The 17,804-nt window shown below is 38.9% G+C and overlaps 1 long non-coding RNA gene across 1 annotated transcript in view; it reads left to right on the top strand.

Moving 5' to 3' along the window:
• LOC311607022 overlaps positions 1–17,804 on the top strand; it is a 40,867-nt gene that overhangs the window by 22,153 nt on the left and 910 nt on the right. The window lies entirely within an intron of this gene.

The following is a 17,804-nucleotide window of genomic DNA, read 5'->3' as shown; positions in this document are numbered from 1 at the left end:
TGAAAAGTTTACTTACTTATTTAGAACCACAAAAGTGATATCCAGAGTCTCTGACTTCATGTCAACATGCCTGAAAAACTTCCAAACATTTCTGATACTCTTCTCATAACATGATAGCTATTACAAGGTTTCTTTTTATTGTTCCTCATGTGTGTGTGTGTGTTTTCTATACATGCATATTCATTACCACATGTGGGTAAGCATATGTGTGTTTGGACATGTATGGATGCCAAAGTTTAACCTCCAGGGTTTTCTTTGATCGTTCTCTTCCTTATATATTGAGACAGGGTCTCTTGAACCGAGAGCTTGCCTATTTCACGAGTATAACTGAAAAATTTTGTATGGGAGTATCCTATATCTCCCTCCAGGGCACTGGGATTAGGGGTGGCCATGGACACGTGCTAAGCATTTGCATACTGTTAGGATATGAACTCAGCTTCTCACATTTGCACTGCAAACCTTTACCCACCGAGCTATCCCTAGAGCCATTAAGAATATTCCCTGTGCGTTTCTAAGTATTGCAGACATTCTTCCCATTTCCCCAGCCATTTTCTTCTTGGCCAGAGTATTTCAGTGCTGTCATTTCACAGGCCTGCTTCTTTATCGCCAGCAGATTAGGAACTTTTTGAAGAGGCTGACCAAGGCCACACCTTTTGTAACCTCCATAGCCTCTCTCATCTTAAATAGTCACTGTATCCATGATGTCCAGGCAGTTTAAATTTGCCATTTTTCTGTGAACCATTGCTTTTCTGGTAAATCAGTATACAATAAAATTGTTATAAGAAACCAAATCAGACAACAAGATATAACAAGGTGACTGAAGATCATATTAGATTAATGAAGTCAAAGTAAGATTTCAATAATTTTAAGACTTTTATTATCTTTATAATTCTGTCTCTCTCTACTCTGTCTCTCTGTCTCTGTCTCTGTCTCTCTCTGTCTCTCTCTCTCTCTCTCTCTCTCTCTCTCTCTCTCTCTCTCTCTCTCTGTGTGTGTGTGTGTGTGTGTGTGTGTGTGTGTGGGTGGGTGCATGTGATATATTCATGGGTGTCTTGGGAGGCTAGAAAAGGCCATCAGATCCCCTGGATCTGGAGTTACAGTATGCAAACCACCTTATATGAGTGCTGAGGATTGAGCTTGGGTCCTCTAAAAGAGAAGCAAGTACCCTGCATGGCTGGTCCATCTCTTCAGCACCTTAATATTTTAAGCCCATTATATTTCACTTGATACCCTAGATCAGAAGGTAATATAATGCTAAGTTCTTTCAGGCTAGTAATCTGCCAGCAGTAAATGTGAATGAGTAACAACCAATATCACTGGACACCTGTGACTACATCCCAGCTAACACTTCCTAATCTGTCAACATTCTGCCAGACACTTTGGAAACATAGTCTGAAAGTCTTATCTAATATGGTAGATGATTGTTTTATATTGTTATTTCTTATTTAAGAGTTGAAAGTATAAATTTAAACTCAGCCTTATAGTAGGAGAGTAAAAATAGCTGCTATCTCGAGAACTGAAAGATTACTTGTAAGAAGCCATTTCCTTATAGTCATTAGGGTTTTGAAGGCATCAGCTACTACAAATAGAAATTGAGTTATGTTTAAAGGTATAAAGTATGCATGATTTTTGCTCTTCAGATCAGTAATTACATATTGTATCTCTGCAACTGTGACCAAGCCTATAAAATCATGCTAACACATTCCCAAGAATGAAAAAATAAAACCTTAGGTAAATCAATTATATTTATTTATTGTATTGAATTTTAAAATAGATTAACTCTCCCACATATACCATTAGAAAAAGTTATTGGCAAGGTGAAAATTGCCTAATAAATTTTATTTTTACATTTGGCAAGGCTTTTTCTTCCTTATATAGCCTTATTTCTTTTCATGAGCTTAATAATCATATCACCTTTAAAATGAACTAAATGTTGGTTGCTAAATTTTTCCCAAATATTAAGCTGGAAAGATTATTCAGTAGTTAAAAACCATAGCTGCTTTTCAGGAGATTCAGGTTTGGTCCCCGTCACTCACATGGTGCCTGACAATTGTCTGTGTCTAGCTCAAGAGAGTCCAATGCCCTCTGCTAAGCTCTAGAGGCACTAAGCATGCACCTCATACAGGGACATACATGCAGGCAAACACCAGTATACATATAAAATAAATGTTTAAAAGGTTTTTTTTGATCTCCAAATATGCCAAAGAAAGGACAAAATCCCGTTTGTTTTATTTATGAGGAAATTCAATGTTGTTGCTGAAAGAACATCAGTAAATTAGTGATGTTGATTTGGAACTAGAGTGTGTATGTAAGAACCTTCAATGCAGACCTCAAGATGAGTTGCATCTGTGCCCAGGATGTACAGCAGTTAAATGCTGAGACTTTGTGTGTGTGTGTGTGTGTGTGTGTGTGTGTGTGTGTGTGTGTGTGTGTGTGTGTGTGAGAGAGAGAGAGAGAGAGAGAGAGAGAGAGAGAGAGAGAGAGAGAGAGAGAGAGAGAACCCACCAATTCTTATAGACAGGTTTGAAATCTATGTATCTGCATACTGATTTCCTTCGCACTAATAGAAGTGCTATCAAAACCTCAAAGGCATCCACCTCCCCACTTGTTGCTGCTAAAAGCTGAGATAAGAGTTGAAGTCGCATGCTGATACCAGCAGTTTATGACATCACTCACGAACATCTTACTGCATAGACACTTGATGGGTAGTAGTGTTGATTTTTTTTTTTAAGTGAAGGCTTTCCATGTAGTAACTAAGTCAGAAGGAAACAGTTTTAATGCTGGCAAGTGTTTGCCATGATTTTTTCCGCTTAACCTAATCTTTGAGCATAATTTAAACATGGGGTAATGCTAGATCAAAATACCAAAACTCATCTCTTAGGTCTTCAGTTTGACACGTTTGATGTACAGAAGCTTCATGCACGGTCATAGATATTTGCAATTGAGTGGCAAAAAAAAATTATAGACAGAAATCTAGCTTTGTTTTCAAGGCAGGACCCCCAGTTTAACTACTACAATTAAGTTGTACCATGCATACAATAAAGCCCAGGGCATTTATGATTTGATTTTAGATGTTAAAGAGATGAAAAGAGAGAGGGTCAAAAAAAAGGAAACATGCACAGAGGATCAACACCTATCTGACTGAGTTGGCTTTTCAGGCTGCACAGCACAGTAGCCATGTGGGAAGCAACATGCTAATAGAACTTGAGGAATGCACTCCTGTCCTGTTGTCATCATCTTGGTCCCATGCCTCTATGACACCCTGAACATTTCACTCCAGTCCAGAAGCTGAAGAAGCTCACTTCTGTAACAACGTGGCCCATATGAAGAAGTCAGCTATTGAACTGAGGTTCAACTGAGTGCAGACAGATTTACTTTTATGGAAGAGGAAAAGATGAACTTATTCAACTTCATGGAAGTGGCTCTTATTATTATTAACATCAACTAATTGGAGTTTGTGATGATTTTAATTACACGCAGTTTTCTTATTTATGCCCTGGTTGTAAAATCTAAGCCCAAGGTAAATTGGAACTTTGACTTGACTCCCAAGTGTTCCCTGCTGGGACAGCCTTTTTATAGATAATGAAGGATGTAAGAGAGAGAGAGAGCTGTGAGAAGTCTCAAATACAGAGCAAAATGCATGAAGGAGCATGGAACAATAGGAAAAAAGAAAGAAAAGTCAAAGCCAAAGCTGGAAAGGTGGCTCAGAGGTTAAGAGCATGCATGCCCTGCTTTTGTAGGGAACTGGAGTTTGGTCCCCAGCACTCCTGCTGTGTGCCCCCAAACAGCTGGAACTCCAGCTTGAGGGAAGATGACACCCTCTCTAGCTTCCACAGGCACCTATACACATGTGTACATGCACACACAGAGAGATAACACATATGTGCATGTACACACACACACACACACACACACACACACACACACACACACACACACACAAATAAACTTGAAGTTAAAACAAAAAATAAACCAAGAAAGCAGAATACTTGAAATACAGACTTGTAATAAAATGGAAACATGAAAATAATTTTGTAAGCCTTCTGATACCTTTCAGTAGCATAGCAAAGAGAGATATTTAAAATTACACTTTGTATCTGTGGCTGCACATGAATGCCTTAGCTTGCAGTACTCAGGGTGATATGGGGTTTAAGATATTAGTCTCTCATTAAGCTAACTGTACTCACAACATTTAAAGAAATATTAAAGGGAGCTGTAAGTTCTCTTAATTTGATTCTTTGACTAAAGGACATTATTAGGTTTTATTTTATTTTGGCTTTGCTTAATGAAGCTATGTGGGAAATAACAGTGTCTTTGTGAGTAAAAAGGTGAAAGTATCATGTTGATTGGGACACCACATAAGCACAAAAGTTCTGAAACCCTTATAATTTTTCATTGTGGGAACTAATTTACCATACAGTGGCCCACCTAAATAGTACCCACCAAGGAGAAAAGGCTTGGTTGGATCCACTAATGCACCAGCTTAGCTTCCCGCTAGTATAATTTTCCTGGCTAATAAATGCTTATTTTTGAGACTAATGCAACTCCCTACCCATTAACAAAATGCTAATTGAGAAGTTAGTAGGTACCCAGGAATACACTTAGTAGAGGAGAAAATACCTGAAAAATAAGCAACATATTTCCTTTATCCTCATAATTTCTTTTGGTTTTGGTAGCCAGAACACAATAACGTAGAGAAAACACGAAAGTATCTGTGACACTGTTGTAAATGTTTCTTGATTCCTATTAAGAGTGCAACAAGACTTCTATCATGGGTGGACTTAAATATTCACAGTCAACTTCATGAATGCAATGAAACGCTAATTGGCATGAAAGAATGGGTAGAGGATGCTGGTTTGACTAAGAACTTTTCCTTACGAGTGTGATCACCTCCTTCCCAGTTAGTGGCACACTTAGAGCTTGTGAAGCCTTTAGGAAGTAGAGCCTTGCTACAGGAAATGAGTCACTTGGGAGAGGCTTGGAAGTTCATAGACTTATCCCACTATAAGCTTGTTGTCTCTGCTCTGATGTTTATGTTGGAGGATGTGATCCCTCAGCTTCTTGCTCTTGTTACATGCTAAAATATGTCTCATGAATGACTAGCCCTCTGGAACTATAAAACAAAATAAACCGTAACCCTGTAGTGACAATTCTGAAATCTGGAAGTCATTTTTTTTTTAACCACAGAAATATATGTTTTTACTTTAACCTCAGGTATGGTGATATGGAGCTGCTTTGCAGCAGCAGGCTATGATTTTCCTTGTGCTCTAGAGAAGTTTGGAATTCTGGGAATTTTTTGAGAGTATATAAATGCTAGAGTCCCATGAGAGGCGAGGGGTGGTGGTGGTGATGATGGTAGTGGTGGTTGGGTGCAGGTGCAGTTTTTTAGTAGTCATGCTCAAAAAAGAAACAAGAAGAAAGAAATTAGATTCACAGATCTCTCTCTCTCTCTCTCTCTCTCTCTCTCTCTCTCTCTCTCTCTCTCTCTCTCTCTCTCTCTCTCCCCACCCCCATCTGTCCTTCTGTCTCTCCTATCTAGTGATAGGAGGTGAAATGTGGGTAGGGGCTATAAAGGGCGGAAAACAGAGGAACCCACAAAGTAGCTAAATCCAGCTACAAGTCACTTTTGGTCTTGTATATTTTTTATGAAATGCTCTTGGGTTCAGCATGAGAAGTTCTGATTCATTGAAGTAGATGGAGATGTAGATTTTGGAACTGCGTAGATGTTTGTTTGAATGGCTATATTAATCTCTCTATTTGTTGTTTTTATCTGTGAGTACATTATTTGTTTGTTGGTTGGTTTTTAGTCTTTGGAAACTGGATCTTTATACACAGTCCTGGCCATCCTTGAACTCACTATGTAGAACAGCCTGGCCTAATGAAGTACTTCTTAGATTTAAATCAAGTAGGAAAAATGAAATGAAAGTGATGCTACAATTTTATAATTCCAGCAATTGAGGAGGCTTACACAAGAGGGTTATGAGTTAAAGAAAGCCTAACCTACACAGGAGAGAAAGAGAGGGAGAGGGAGAGGGAGAGAGAGAGAGAGAGAGAGAGAGAGAGAGAGAGAGAGAGAGAGAGAGAGAGAGAAGAAGAAGAAGAAGAAGAAGAAGGAGGAGGAGGAGGAGGAGGAGGAGGAGGAGGAGGAGGAGGGAAGAAAGTGAGCCTAGAGTTTGGAAAAAGCGGGAAAACGGATGACTGAAATTGTAGAGCTTATGTTACTGGTGTCAAAACACACTGGGAGCAGCCTTCATTATGTCAGAATAGGGTTATTTTTTTGATACATACATACATACTTACATACACACACACACACACACACACACACACACACACACACACACACACACACACATATATAATGAACAACATACTATAGCCCCAATGCAGCAATGGGACAGCCTGTACCCTCCCAAGTCCGTGGGTATGGTGAGGTCCACTCATAACTCAAGCACCTGACTCATTATATCTCCTTACTTGTATCTCCTTATATGACTGTTCTGTTTCTTCTTCTGGAAGCTTCTCTGGAGCTTCTGCATCTCTATTCACACAGGATACCCTAACTGAACACAGGGAGAACTACTCTGGTTCTGTAGGAGGCATCATAACAGATTGGATAACAGCCAAAAACTGATATGATTTACAACCATTAGGGATTTTCTGCCATTTCCACACTGAGAAATTTCTCACAAATTCTTCATTTGCTGAAGATCCAGATGGCCACAATTTCCTGTCTATGTGCCTCTGTACAAGTGTGTACATATAACAGGAAAGCTTCTGTTCCCATAGTCTCCTAGCTCTAGTATATAGCATTTGTCTCCCCTCCACTCCCAATGCATATAAAAGTAAAACTAGTAAATATAAAAGCACCACCTTTGACAACTGATAAGAACTCAGAGTGATTCTGCTCCTGTATCTACACCACCATCCTGAACCAGTCTTTGGAACCTTGTTTCGCATAACCTGAAAATTCCATCAGTATGTTCTTCTGAACAAAAGAGCATTTACACAGAGATGAATTTTGTTCTCCTACAATGCAGAAAACAGCTGCAGTCATTCTAGTTTTCAGTGGCTTTTTTTCCCCTTGCTGCTACATGTTATTTAAGCTTGATTAGCTAAGCAAATCATTCAAGTTCAGCGGAAAGGAGAGGTATAACCGACAGTGTTCTTTAGGAAGGCAAAGCCCATGTGAAACAGGCTCCAGCTGATGCTTCCTTATACTGGGATGCAAAAACAAACAAACAAACAAAAAAGGGAACTTGTCTTTCTCTTGCTTTCTTGTTGTACCTCTTTTTGTCTTTTTGCCATACTCAACAAAATAAACTCTGGCAAATAAATAAAAACAAAATCAGTCTGTGAAAACCAGGTAAGAACAATCAAAATGCAGAGTGAGAAGGCCTGCTTAGCAGAAAGCACAGTTTTGTTATTGTCACATAATATTTCGCCCTTCACTGGTGACCTTTTACATCTGTTGCATGTGGTACGGCGCCAGGGACATTACGAGAGTCAATGGGGATAATGTGACAGACTCCAGCTCCCTAATGCAAGAGAGGCCCTCACTTAACGTTGTTCTAAGTATGCATGCTAAAGGCTTCTAAAAACCGCTTGCGTCTTCTGCAGCTTTTAGAGTCCTCTGAAAAAAATCACCAACCCATCATCTTAATCTGTGTAATTAGTCTGTGTTTAGGAAGTATGTTTTTAGTATTATTCCAGAAAGGGGAGGTTGGATTGATGAAAGCTGTACTGAGTGAATTTTCCCATGATGCAGCTGCAGGATTAAGACCTAGATACAAAGCCAGAAGTGTGAAACATTCAAGTGTCAGCAAGCACCATACCTGTGCTGGGTCAGGGCCTCACACCGATCACACTGTGCCAGGTCCATCTGCCCCTTTCTTTGTCACTTAGATAAAATCTAGGTGACACAAACCTTGCTAGCTGCCCTGATCAATGAAACTGGAATGCCATATCACAGTCTGTCATCAATAGATAGAAGAGGTTTTGAGCCAGAGCCAAAACTCCAAAGGGAAGCACTAAGAAACACATAGGCGGATATTAATTTTTATACCAGTGGTCCCCTGGTAGTTATGTCCTTTTCTGCCTCCCACATCTCAGAGTCCAGCAGGGACAGGTCTCTGGAGGCTGGGAAAAAAAAAAAAAAACTTAGCACAGTCACCTGATTTTCTGAAGGCGTGGCCAAGAAGGCAAGATGCAGCAAAAAAGTAAATGTCCTGTAAAGCCATGCTTGCCAGTGCTCCTCGAATGGATCCGGTATTTGCCTTTCAACTAGCAGGCTTTCCTGTGAGAAAGGAAGCATCACTTTCGACTCACACTAAATAAACATCCTCGGCTGCCTCTTGTTGCACACTGCCCCGTGATGGATGCGTGTGTAAATTCCAACTGCATGTCTTTTATGAGTTGCATGCTGTTTCTCCAGCTTCTTTATACAGCGTCCTCCTGCTTGCAGTGAAAACGAGCGTATTGGGTTTTATGTGGTGATAAAATCCCACATAAGACAAACTATACAAAAGGCATTTTATGTAGCTTGAGACCTTCATAATGTCTTACTTCGTTCCCCATCACTGCCACACCCCTCACTCCCTTTCTATTTTTTTTCCTCTCCCCCTCCAGTCTTGAAACTTCCCATTCAGAACTTTTTATAGACTTGAGTTCTCTTGGTTTTTCTGTCCATTTCTAACTTGCATTTATAAATTCAATGCCTGAGAACAATTCTTTTTAACTGTGGGGGAGCACAAGGATGAAGATTTGTAATGACAACATCTGTCTTCCCCAAGCAGATGTTGGGATAATCCTTGGATGCTTGCTTAGTATGCTGGTCAGCACAAGCCAGCATTCATACAGAAAGTAAGGATCCCCTGGAGTTCTGGGGCTGAGATGGATATTTGAACATCTAAATTACATACTACTCTTGATGACAAAATGCATTTTGCAATAAATTCTGTAAGAACACAATAGTGCTAATCCATTGTCTGCCACAAATCTCAATTTAATTATGTTATTATCATCTAAGTGACTGAGCCTATAAATGCCAATACCTGAAGTGTGGAATTTGTTTACAAAGAAATATGTGTAGTTCTACACTGCCTTGAGGTATGTTTGTTTATATAATAAGCCCAGATAAACCTTCTTCTATATCCTGTGCTCTCCTATCAAGAGTAGTCAAATGTCCCAGGAGGCTTTCTTGAGTTTAGGTTAATCCATCCTTATCCATGAACTTCACATGAAATCTTGGCTTTAGTATTATTTCTGAAAGAAAACTTCAACACCAGGACACTCCGCATGCATGAACGACCATTTGTACATCTATCTGTACAGACAAGTCGAAGAGTCACAATTTAGACGGCAGTCTGGGGATGTACTATTATGGAGAATGTGATTCGAGATGCCGAGGAAACAGGAGGCACAGCTCACCGCAGACTGCACGGTCAGGCAAAACAGTCTGCAGAGGAAAAGAATGGTTGAACAGAAACCCAATAGGAAAGGAGGGCACCAGCCATGCAAGTATCCAGGGAAGGCGACAAGAGGCAGGAGGAGTAGCAAGTACAAAGGACCTCGTATGGGAACGTGCTGGCACTAGGAAGGAAGCCAATATTGCTGGAGCAGAGTCAGCCGGGGAGAAAAAGGGAGGAAATGAGGTCAGGAAAGGAGCCAAAGGCAAGATCATGGCCTTGTAGACCATTAAGAGGAATACGAATTAGAGAAAGCATGAAAAATGGAAAAGAGAATGAGTAATTACCAAAATAATACAATAATTATGTAACCGTGTGGTAAGAGGATTTTTTCTAAAAAAATAGGAACTCGGGACATTTCTTATGTTCCCTAAGAGCCTAAAGAAGGTAAAATTGTCTTTGAATCCTGACGTGGTTGGCTGAGAAGGGGGAAAGGCATCTCAGAAAAATAGAATGCTGATACACAAATGTTATAGATAATATGCAGAGGAAAGGAAACTACCAGGCCATACTGAACTAACTGAACAGTAGGAGCTGAGGCAGTGTCGGATCTTCAAGGTCCCTGCATGCCACCCTCAGGAATTTGGACTCCAACCACAAGGCTAGAGAGCCGCGCCAGTATTTTAGGCACGGAAGTGATGCAACACAGTCAAAGTTTAACTCGGACAAATAAATCTTTCAATAGTGTGAAGAATGAATGGGAGGGTAAGGGAGTGTCTTGAGGTCCAGACTCTCTGCTGGATAGCCTCCCAGCTGAGTTAGAAGAGACAAACCAAGCCAGTGACAGGAAAGAGAAATACACTGAAGAGTTACAGAGCAAGGCTGGCCTCACAACTAGATGTGAGTGGTAAATTTGAAGGCTGTCAAGGGTAATTTCTGGACTCATAGTTTGAGGGATTCAGTCAATGGTGATATCATTACCCAAAATAGGATGGAGCATCAGGTTTGAGACTAGACATATTTTCAGATTTAATACAAAAGACCATCTATCAAATAGAAGCCCTCAGTGGAGCAGAAGCTTAGAGATATTCAGAGAATATAGATACAATGCATTGGTTTCAGCCAGCCTGGTGACATGAGCTTATCATGCCAGTGATCAGGAGTTCAAGACCTGTCTCAGCTACAAAATGAGTTCAAAGCCAGACTGAGCAACCCCATAAAACCTTGTTCTAACATAAAAAGTAAAAGGTGGCTAAGAATACATCAGGGATGAAATGCTTAACTAGCATGAGTGAGGGCCCAGGCTTAATTAACTAACATATTTCCCTAGTAATGTTGGCAAAGGATGAAAAACAATTTAGAAATAAAGGAAAGAAGATGCTATATTTGATGAGAGCCTTGGTCAAGTAGGAAATGGAAAGGGACACAATATTAGAGGGTTTATGAATACGTCCCTCCCTCTCCTTGTACACTCTAGGAATAGTATACGTATACATATACTCTTTTTGTATATTGTTTGCAGTACTATATAAACTACCTAGCAGAATATTTATCATCAGTTAAATAAAGTACAACAGGTTCCAAAAAATGGGTAGAATTTGTGAAGGACCAAAGAATAAAAATCTCTGGCTAAATCTAAGCCTTTCTTTAAAAATGTATAAAAATATGATGTAATATCTTAAGGAAAATGATTTCAGCAACATCTTTTAGTATAAGAGGGACAAATGATGAGTTGATTTTTGGACATGTTGAATTTGGGTTGATGGTGAGATTTTGACGTGTATATATGCACTAGACAACCAAAATTACAGCACTGGAGTAAAACTAGATAAACTAAACAAAGGGGTAAATTTTCACAAGTAAAATAAAAGTTAATTGTGGAAGCTCAGTCATGTGGGTTATTGGGAATTGTAAAAAAAAAAAATGGAATGAACAAGTAAAGAACTCTTGCTGTATATCCTGTGCAGTCAACAAGATGACGGAGTGTAGGCTAGGGGCATGACTTTCCCCAAGAGTCAGCTAGAACTCAGCTGACTACTTAAGGAGCAAGCTTCCCTGGGAGGCGGGTTTTAGATATCTGGAACATCTCTATATTTCCATAGAGATAGTTGATATCTGAGCATGGCAGAGTATATGCTGCAAATATCACTGTAAATGTCCTGTGCAGAAAGTTGAAAGCAGAAATGGAACTGAAAGAGTGTTCAAGTCTACCGCCCATCTCATCATCTCTACTGGCATCCTCACCACTGCACCCTCAGGGCTATTCCAAATTTGGATCCCTTTTTTAAAAAATTATAAACAAATTCCAGTGTATGCTCTCCATATACTTCTGGGTGTGGGGCTCACAGTTAACCTGACAGAATTCACAGTCTCTAAAAAACAAACAAACAAACAAACAAAACTCAATCAACCAAACCATAGAAAAAACCTTACTCTCCCTTGGCTAGAGGTTATCAAATGACCATAGCTCCTCCGTTAGTGATGAAGTTTATGAACTCATTCCTCCTCTCTGCTAGAATGTGGAGTGGCTCCATCTCATACAGCTAGCTACAGACACTATCAGTTCATGAGTGCAGTCCTGTCATGTTGAGAAGACACTTTGCTCAGGTCCTCCCTTACCTCTAACTCGTATAATCTGTAGAGATGTACTCCGCACTATTTGCGAGTTTCTACTTTAACCAGTGTCCCCTTCTACAGCTGCTGCTGCTGTTGCTGCTGTTGCTGCTGTTGCTGCTACTACTACTACTACTACTACTCACACACACTTGCACTCAAATATTGATGGGGTCTGAGAACTACACTATTCCATGAGTAGAGAAATATCAATTTAGAAAGCTGTTTAATTCAATGCTTATTTAGCAAAAATAATAGTAGTAGGTTCAATCCTAGGGCCTGTAGGCTCTCACCAACAGAATCTTCCCCAGGAATATGTTCTGTCTTGTAAATGGGACTTATATCCAATCAGAAACTAGTTGGTTGCCCCCATAGCACTAATGCCGCTGGTGTACCCATGGGCATACTTATCAAATTCAAACAGTTCATATCTGAGTTAGCCTGTTGATAATGTTTCCCTCTAGAGCCCATGTAACACCTTAGATTTGCTGACCACGGGGTTCTAAAGAGGTGCCCCAATCAAAACAAGACCTTTCTCTTCCTCTTGATTATCTTTCAAAATTTGAGTTTAAGACCCAATTGCTGAAGACATCATGCACTTTAGTTATAAGACTTGGAAAAATTAAGCTGGTACTGACCTGGAAACCTTCATTCTTCTGATTAGTTCTTATGGGGTCAGGAGCTATACAGGCTGCTTGGATAAAAAAGTTATTGACAATCCTAATCATCAATAAATCCTCACTTACAACAATCATCAGACCAGCAAGATAAGCCTCGTGCTGCTACAGTGGCACCAATATTTGGGGGTAGTCAAGAGTTCTATAATTAAGCGTAAGATCCACTCAATTACACAACTCATGCCTGGTATTACATGAAGAGGTCACATGCTCTAGAGGAGAACCTGATACTACTGTAATCCTAAATTTGTATGTTCAAGTGTCTTCTAAATACCTAACATCATACACATTAAGTCAATGCTGATGTTACCCCGTCAAAGGAGCATCAGTGTTTCAGTAGAAAAAGTTCATTATCAAAAACCACAACTGATTAAATCAAAGATTACATATGACTCTTGAGTACACGTCTCAAAATGGACATGTATAATATAATCCCTATATCCCAGGCTCAGGGAACACTTCAGAAGGTGATGTAGAAAGAATGTCAGAGCTAAAGGGCATGAGGACTGATGCAACATAGTAGCCTCCGGACATTACAGAGATGATACACCCATAAATTTTCAACAGCCATTGTTGGCTTCACAGGACCATACCAGTCAACTTTGCAGAAGGCACTGCAGAAGTGTTCACAAGACCCTACCCTGACTTGAGGAGTTAGAGACAGGTGTGACGGTGCTAGAGAAAGAAAAATCCGTTTTCTCTGGGGAAGAAGTCCTTAATAGAATGACTGATGAATTCGTGATATGCTCCACTGACAATGTGACTGGCCAAAATTTTCAATGAGAAATAAAATAAGAAATGAGTTATCTGTTCTGATTAAAAATTGACCTTGAATATTATTGTGTGATGTACAAGTCCGACCCATTTTGTACTTTTATGACAACAACATGAAGTGCATGCAGTTGATCCAACCGAAAAGCCAAGAGACTTCTGATATGTACACAGAACAGCTTGTGGGCGGGGGAGGTAAGTGAAGACCTGTAGAAGCTGAACCTGTCTCTTACAGCAATTGCCACATCTTTAACTTTGTGCCAGGTTCAATGGGCTAAGAGAACAAAACACTGAGAATTTTAGAGAAGAGCTTATTGTGTCCACCCCTTAACTTTTCATTTCCATATAATGAAACAGTCAACAAAACAGCAGTGCCCCCAAGACTTCTGCACACACATCCTCAGAACCTTTGAAAAATGTCATATTACATTGCTAAAGGAACTTTGCAATCTGGTGAGTTCTTGAGCTGAGAAGACTATCCTGAATTTCTCAGATGATCCTAGTGTGATCACAAGAGTCCTAGTAAATGAAACAGGAGGCAGAAAGCCAGTGGTAAGAGTCAGGGAGGGGCTGGAAAGAATGCCTCAGTCACAAATGTGTTTGTTGTGCAAATATGACCTGAGTTTTAAACTCCAGAACCCATGTACTAAGCCCGGTCTGAAGACAGGCATCTGAAATCCCATCTCTGGGCAGGCAGAGATGGAAAGGTCACTGGGACTTCCTACCCTGCTACTTTAGTTAGCAAAACAAAATGGCTCATCTCTCCTACTTTTGCCATTTTTTTTTTAAAGGATGTGTCTACATATACCTTTCCCTGGTTATCTGGCCCATAAATATCACCTAAGCACACGGGTAGCCAGAGGCTGTGCAGGCAAATCATCTGGTTTTGTTTTTGAAGCTAGGAGTACAGGAAAATTTGCTCCTCAAACTTAGCCTTTCTGCATAACAATAAGATACCATTTTTCTATTACTCTGACATTTCTTTCTGACACTTCATCTTTTAAATGCTCAGTCAGGGAATCCATGAAGACATCCCAGTTGCTAAACTACTTGTCACATAAGCATAAGGACCCAAATTTAGTGCCCAGCACCAATCAGAAAACAATAACAACTAGAAAAACAAACAAACAGACAAACAAAACCTACATTGGGCCAGACAGTATTCATCAATAATCACATCAGTATGAAAATGAAGCCTAGAGGATTCCTGAGGCCTTCTGCCCAGTTTTTGTCAAACTGATGAGCTTCAGGCTCAGCTAAGGCCTTGTTTCAAAAAGGTAAGGAGAATGGATATTGAGGAAGGCACTGGCTATGTTCTTTAGTCTCCGCCCTTCATACACACATGCAAACACATAAAATAAACCAATAAAATGGAGGTGGAGAAGTCTGATATGATTTGTTGCTTGCTTGGTCACTCTGATAAACTCTAAGAAGGTAATAAAAACACATCTCAAGCATTTGAGGAAAATAACACTAGGAAGTAAGAATTTTCAAAGGCCATTAAATTTGGAAAAGTGCAGTTTTACTATGACGTTATTGATGTATTGGTGAACTCAGTATCCACATGCATGCACAGATTCAATCAACCCAATCAACAACAATGTAGGAAATATATGTTTATACAGAACACACACGGCAGACACTTCCTTGTTTCTGTTCTCTAAAGAAGAGAATATGATAATGTCTAAAATATGTATATTGTATTGAGAATCCTAAGTTATCTAGATAAAACTTTAATATGTAAGAGAGGATGTTCTACAGTATATGAAAAACTGGAGAATTTTGTATAGGGAATACAAGCATTCATGACTTTTCTTACACATGGCAGGAACTGAAACTTATTCTCTCTAGATTTCCCCAATCAAAGAGACAATGCTACTAAAAATATATATCATGTTCTGATATAAATATGGCATCATGCTTAATTAAGGAAATATTGAAGATACGTATATTAAAGTCAAGCAAGATATGTGTAACTCTTTGCACTGTTATTACATAGACTTGTTCTTTAAGTTTTCAGCATCTCTATTAGGCAAGATTAATGAACTAGAGATATAAAAATTATAAAAGATGTGGAAAAATTGCAGGCCTTTCCCAATGATACTATTATATGCCTAAAAAATACAAGAAAATGACCTAATGCAGATAGAGAGAATTGGGAGGGTTCCTAAGCTTGAAGGCTCTTAGATTTTGTTTTTTGTAATCACTCTAACTCACATACTATGTCCCCCTTTTAACCATTATTTTTTACTTAAGTGGAATACAGGGTGTTCAGTTAAATGCTAAATGGTGATAGTCACCAAACACATTTTGTCTTGTTCCTTACTACAATAGCTATTACATATAAGGATGGGATATTAAATGTTTTGCTTTTAAGATACTTAACAAGATTTGTTGATAGCCAGAAGTGCCTACTAAGTTTGGGTTTTTTAAAAATACATACTGTTGTTTTGATTGGTCTTTATATTTCCAATTATTATCCTTGCTAGGCTTATATATCCATCAATTATCGAATGTTTCAATTTATAATTTCTCTGAGACATTTTACAGAAGAATTACTTTTTACAATAGGAACAAGTTTCTTTTAGAGGACTGAGGGGTGAGATAGGGTCTTACTTCATAACCGAGGTTGCATCAGCCTTCAAGTCCTGGGAATACAGGGCTGAGTTGCTGCGCTGTGCTTTATGCTTGTCTGAGATTTTTTTGTGAAAATGGAGCCTTTAATAACACCTGAAGGTGGGAAACCTAGCAGGTAACATTTCTGCTGCTTCATGTTTAGGCAGTGTTGGAGATCGAGTCCAAAGTGTCCACATGACATACAAGACCTCTGCACTGAGAGATGCCCCTTCAAGTCTCCTGTATTACACACCCATGTGATTGCCGTTTTCCAACAGTCATTCACAGTTCCATTTCTTCATCAGCTGGATTTATATTTTATGTTGATCCCTTCATATGTTTGTGTAAATTGCCGTTTCTTAATAGTGGTCAACCGAAATATGTTCCTTAAATATTGCTGTGAAATTTTAATTTTTATGATTTTTATGAATCCATTTATGATGCATTCGTGAATAGTATTGTTACATGTGTTTTCTTTTAGTGTTTTTTCTATTTTTTTTCATTTAAGGTTCTTTCAGAATAAGTTAGGTAACTAAGATTTGTCAACAAGTTTACTCACTGCCACTTTTCTTAACTTTAAAGTTCCTCAATTTTAATATCCCAACTAATTTCAAAGGAGAGCATATTTTACCCTATGTCTCTATCCTTTCCCATGGAGATGGCCAACATAAGAGTCCATCACTAAGCTGTCCGGAAGTTTGTCCAAGTTAATAGTAACTGGCCTGTCTGGTTCTGCTCCAGGTGACCACACCAACCCAGGCAGCTCAAGACAAATCATCTCACTGCTTTTTTTGTTTTTTAAACTTTGATTTTTTTTTTAAAGCAAAACCATCAAAATCTAGTGTGCCAGTTTCTTACATTAGTAGCTATTGTGTCATCTTCCAGTCTGTAAGTCTCGCATACAAGGCTTATTCTTTTTCTGTCACTAATGTTTCCATGGCAGCATGAACTTATAAATTAATAATTTATAAATGTATAATAAATATTTACCTTATTTAAAAAATATGGGTATTTTAAGAATCAATGCAGTTTTTGTTTCTTTAAAAATGTTTTTCTTTCTCACTTTAGCAACACATATACTAAAAAAATTCAGAAGAAAAATGAGGGAAAGGGAAGCAAGGTAGGAGGGGATGGGGGGACGGGGAGGAGAGGAGGGATGGAATCCATCTAGGATGTAATGTGAATAAACAAATTTTAAAAGAGGGGGAGTACTTTTTCCTCATTTCCATTACAGATTGATTGCTATCATATTGACAGTCAAATCTTTTGGTCTTTGTCTTAAAATATGAAATTTTTTTAAAAAAAATCAATTTCTGGCATTTAAATTTTAAGATTTCAGTCTATTTAGAGATTTCAAAAGTATTCTTCATTATCTACTGGTTCTATTGCTTCCGTTGAGCATTTGATGCTCCTGTGATTACTCCAAGTGGCTGTCTTACTTGCATCCTTTCAGAATTCAACTAGGGTTTTCAATAATTGTACCCTGACACTCCTGGGAATGCGTCTGCTTCATTCTGTGTTTTACTTTTGACATTCATCCCCTTTGACATTTACAATTCTTCTTTCAGATGTTCATGTTATCTTTTGACATTTTTGTAATATTCTGAGACATTGTATCTGTTAATGTTTGTTCCACTTCCATCCCCTCTCCTTCTAATAATCCAAATACATGTGTTAGAACCTGCCAGTATGTTGCATTTGTCCCTGATCCCTTTCTTGC

This window comes from Acomys minous, assembly GCF_964271855.1.
Source record: "Acomys minous genome assembly, chromosome: 10".
NCBI lineage: Eukaryota > Metazoa > Chordata > Mammalia > Rodentia > Muridae > Acomys > Acomys minous.
Note: the sequence above shows the minus strand (reverse complement) of the source record. Positions and strands in the feature narration are given on the sequence as shown.